The following is a 5,652-nucleotide window of genomic DNA, read 5'->3' on the forward strand; positions in this document are numbered from 1 at the left end:
AGCTCGTAAGCTGTAATGCGTTTTTCGGTGGTAATTCCAATGCTGTAAACTGTAAACGCAACGGAAGTTCATTTCCTGCCTACTGTCAGTTGAAAGTTGAAACCAGTTTAAACTCAAATTACAATGGGAATGGGAATTCTATTTTTTGTGTTAAAAGTGTGTGTAAAATATGTATTTTTTAATAATGTAAGAATTTTCTGCCATGTTTACATTAATTGTTGTTATAAGTTGTTTAAAATACAAAATAATAAACAGGTGATTGGAAATATTATTCCAATATAACTATTATTATTTGATATATATTTTCGTTAAAAATTTTGAAATTTTACCAGAATACCGCCATTTTTGCGGTGGCGTAGTAGAGGACATTAAATTTTTACCAAAGTTTTTAGTTCGAGCGTAACTGTAAACTATTTACTTAACGTTGTTATAGAATTTCAATGAAAAATCCTAGAAGATTGCAATTTTGGATAAATAAGATATGATACAGAGCATTTCAGAATATGTTTTAAGTACTTAGGTAACATTTTTAATAAAATAGGAAGAAAAACAATTCAAACAAAAGCTGTTCCTTTAATGTTTGAAGGGTTTCCAATTTATTTGCAGGCATAGAGTAAAACTTCCCACAGAAGGGTAATTTTTCATTTTTCTATTAAAATGTAGAAATCTTAGCGTGGCTAACGATGATACCAATATGGCGGTGGGATCATGACCGGACTCAATAATATTAAAACTACTATAAAAATATGACTAGTTTTTCAGAAGATTTAATCATAATCTAAAAAAGTGCAATACATTTTTAATAAACAAACTATGATTTATTTATCCCGCGGTAAACACTAAAAACACGATATATTATACATAAAGATGAATTAATACAGTCAAATACTATTAATTTATTCTCTGAAGTACGGGCCATTACTTTGTCTACATATTTGTATACTAACCTGTAGAACGTTATTCCTGAAGATTTTTTATTAACATTGCTTCTGCTACTCCAACTACGTTGAGAACAAGAAATCATTATTATGCACTATCATAATATATTATTACAGATTCTATAAAAGTATTATAAAACTAAAAATATTCGAAAAACAACAAACGTAAACAAACATTATACTATCTGTCAAAAGTGTCAAAACAATCTTAACAATATAGCCGAAGTGAGGTCGTTTTTAGTCACGTGATGCCCTCTCCATAGATTCTCTCCATAGATGAACTCGATGGTAAATAGTCACCATCTTTTAGATACTTGCACAAAACAAAGATCTATTTACCTACTTTCAAATTCTCATTCATATTAAAGTTCAGTCTTAAAAGTTTTTAAAGATTTTTTATTGGCAAATGTTTAAAATTTAAGTAGAAAATACAAATAACAACAAATATTTTTGTTCAGGGAACTGCTTCAGGGCAGAACAAATTTCTTGCACACTGAAGGAAAAACTTATCTTTACTTCTAGAAAAAGTATATATGTAATACTATAGAAGATACATCAAGAAAAAGACAAAACTTCACTATCCTACTATTTATAAAAATAAAAAATTACTTCAATTGGGCGCGAAACAAATAAACATGCACTATGCTTTAACGCTCGATTCAAACTGAATGTATGTTGGTGCTCCTGTATGGAAGGTACTTATCACGTCATTTGTATGTGTATATGTGGTCACATAAAACGTAGGAGAGGCTTTACATCGTTGAGGAGAGGAGATAATGTGGTGAGTGGTATTGTCGCCTAACCGGGATTACCCGCTTTTACCCTAATGACAAGAATATGGCTCTGGATATACGAAATGTGATTTGCAACGAAAGTTCTGAACCTAGAAGGTAAACTTTTAATCCAAGGCAATATTATTTGAGAGTCTAACCAAGCATACACATTATGTTCTTCCACGCCACAAACGATACGTCTGATCAAATGACCTTCTTCTTAACATGCCATACACCAAAGTGCGTAGGCGACTATCTCATTAATAGAATTTTGTTCTTGGCGGCGTGACACAGCTCGCCTGTATTGTGTATTCCTGTCCATTCTTTAATATTCCTTAACCAGGATAATTGTTTGCGGCCGGCTCCTCTCCTACCTTCGATCTTCCATTGTAGGATTAACTGTGGTATTTCATATTTTGCTCCTCTCAATATGTGCCCAAGGTAACCAATCTTGCGTTTTTTAATTAATTTAAAGAGTTCTCTTTCCACGCCGGCTCTCTTAAGGACGTCATCGTTTCGAACTCTATCCACCCAAGGTATGCGCATCATTCTTCTTAATGACCACATTTCAAATGCTTCAAGTTTGTTGATAGATGTTTTTTTCAAAGTCCACGTTTCCATGCCGTTTCCATTCAAATGACCAGCAGCTAATAATTACAATCGAGCTGTGGTAGTGTGTTTCATCGGAGCTAGTTTAGAGTTGGGACAAAGTAAATTAACTTAAACTATGTTACGAAAATCAATATTACGAATATACACGACACAAGCATATTCCTTTTCACTTGCATCGGCAAATCCATGAAGCTAAAAGATGGGGAACGAGGAAATATTTAAAAAACGCGGACTTTAAACTGTAAAATGAAAGGTTATTCGCTTTTATATTCCTCCCATACACGTATTATTTTCAAGGGAGGGCAATTATCACATTTAAGACCTATTGCCCAAACTGGTTGGGTTAAATATTTAGTGAAAAAGGTAATACGTGTTAGAAAACCATAAGGATTATAAATTCGAGCTAATTCGAATCAAAACGATTTTTTGTGCAAGAGACGTCTTGCAATTTGACTGACAATTGAAAGACATTGGACTGCGCAATCCACTTTAAACAAAGGATTTTTATTGAAGGAACATTTGATTCTGGATTATAAGAAAATTCTGACAACAATTTTGGTTTATTCGAACACTATTTCCGTAACTCAAAGCCTCTTAATTTTAACAAAGCCATTAATTCTTCAACTAAAGTCTGTGCTTTTTCGAGAGTGAAAGCGTTACACATAAGCGAGGCGGCTTTAGGAAAACAAGAGCCTTCGTCTAATACTAGTTGTTGGAGGGTTTTTAAAACAAGATACGGCAAGAATAGATACTATTCCAAAAGTACCAGTTATCAAATGATATTCCTGAGTTTCTTCAATGTTAGAAAATCTTCATAACATATTTTATTAATCCGTATGCTCAGGAACAACTGAAATGTTACGATAGATCTGACAAATATCCGCACACAGCGCAAAACAATTAAGTCTAAAATTCAACAAAAGCGACACTGTGTTCTGTTGTAGCTTGAAACAATATCGGAATATAATATTTTCCCTGTGTCTTTTTGGCATTAGGGACTAACTGCATATGACCTAAATAAACATACCCTTGCATATGTAAAAATATATCATTTGCTAACTCGGTTGACAAAATAAGCGCCGTTATTTTGTCCCAAAACGGTATCTAAGACAACTGGCTGTCCTGGTTTACCTTCTAACAACATCTGAAAATATACTACAACCAATTAACAAATTGATAGATTAACTACAGTTACTCCTGATGACGAGGTTGGATAGACAAACTCATTTGACCTTAATTCAGTTTCGTTTGCATCACATTAAGTCCGTTAATTTCAAATAAATAATGAGTTTTAGGAAACCCTAATCTACTAGGCTAGAGGCTTTTCGACTAATGAACGAACTCATCGAACCCGAATCTAGAAGACAATGGTTGTTTACCGATTTGTGGTACTGAGCAAGAGTTCCTTTTTAGTTTCGTCTTTCTTCCCTAAAAAACTAGCGGCATAATGTGGTATTTCAGGAGAATTTTGTCCGGATCTCGATTCCCTTGGACTAATACTATTTTCTGTGGACTAGTGACTATTGGAAAGATTTCTGTCGAAGTTTAATAAACTATTATGAAGATGATATTACATTTACTACATTAAAAGGTTTTTGGATACAAGTTGACTGAATAATTAGTCTGATTAAGACACTTAAAACACAATCTATATTCGATTAATCTTTTTTATCTATTAATAATGTATTAATAGTATTCGAATTATTTTTTAACTCAAATAACTTTACTGAATCCGCGTCTAGTTTTTCAACTTCATTACCAAGATTTTCTGTAGGTACGCCCATGATAGCATCTCAATGGCGGTAGCACAACACGAATATTTGTGTACGTTTAGCAATTAAATCATAAGCAATTTGATAATTATCGCTAGTTATTGGACAAATTACGAATCAAACTAAGCGGAGTCCCATCTAGACATTCTATCAAATATTTAAACTTTTCTACATCTAATATAGTTTCATTGTTATGTACTATAATAATAATAATAATAATTATATAAGTTTAAGAAAATGAACGAAATTCTTTAAAATCAAATTAAGCATTAAAATTTAGGCAGCTCTATTTTAGACAAGCGAATGTTAGATTGTTGAACTGCGGTTGAAGCATACGATGGTCCTAGACTTTCAGATACTGGCTCAAATAATTCCGCACTAGGCAGTTTTATTTTATAAAATTGTTCCAAAAAACATTTTTTTTCGGCTCTCGTATCAGCGTCAGGTATTGAAACAATATTACTAAAAATATATGTGCGCTGATTTAAGAATTCTTCCCACATTAAATCTAATTTTTGTATTGTAATTTTAAATAAATTCAGATTTATCCAATACAGCTTTACGTCCAAAATCTAAAATTAAATGCATGTCATTCATAGCCGTCTTCCTCAAGAAGTTTAGTTTTTATTGTTTTTCTTTTTTTTTATTTTTTTCATTATAAAACAAATAAACTTTCAAACGAAAATAAAACATAGATGTTAATAATGACGATAGATGACGATCTTGGTGCGCACGAGAAAAATAAAATTGGACTGGGTGATCAAATTATTATGATCACTTCAAAAAACTTTGTATTTTGCTGTTTAATAAATAATAAAACTGCATATAAGCGTCTAATGATGTGAATATAATATAAAAAATAGATCATAAACACGTTCTTTAACAAAATTTTAAAATATTTTTTTCTTTGACCTTAAATAACAATTTTGTGTGACCTCCTTTAGCTTCGATGACAGCTTTGATCCTCCTTGGTATGCTTTGAATGTTTCTCAAGCAGTCTTCTTTTATTTTATCGTTTCTGTGCCAGATGGCTATGAGTCTCCCAATTAACTGCTGCTTATTTGTGACAGTTTCCTGGGCAATTCCCGTCTTCATAAGCTCCCATAGATTTTCGAAAGGATTGAGGTCTGAGGAATTACCTGGCCACTTCAGTACTTTAATTTTCTTTTTTTCCAGGTACGATGTTACTGTTTTTGCCTTATGACAAGGTGCTGAATCGTGCATAAAGATAAAATCCTCCGATTCGCCAAACCAGTCTTTGATTTGGGGCATGAGCTTTCTTTCCAGAACTTCAATATACTGATGTGGATTCATCATTCCATTCACAATGTACAGCCTCCTTATGCCCTCGCTCCACTATGCAATCCTTGTAATACTTTTCACCCACTCGCCTTCGGACGAAGCCTGACTTATCCATGAGTATCTCCACTGTAGACTCATCGGAGAAACAAACCTGTGAATAAGAAAAACTATAAGATATTTTTTTAGGATAAAAACAGTGGTTATAGACAATCCTCAATTGTCCAATTTTGGTGTTCTTTGGCCCATTCCAGTCTC

Source organism: Diabrotica undecimpunctata, chromosome 3, assembly GCF_040954645.1.
Source record: "Diabrotica undecimpunctata isolate CICGRU chromosome 3, icDiaUnde3, whole genome shotgun sequence".
Lineage (NCBI taxonomy): Eukaryota > Metazoa > Arthropoda > Insecta > Coleoptera > Chrysomelidae > Diabrotica > Diabrotica undecimpunctata.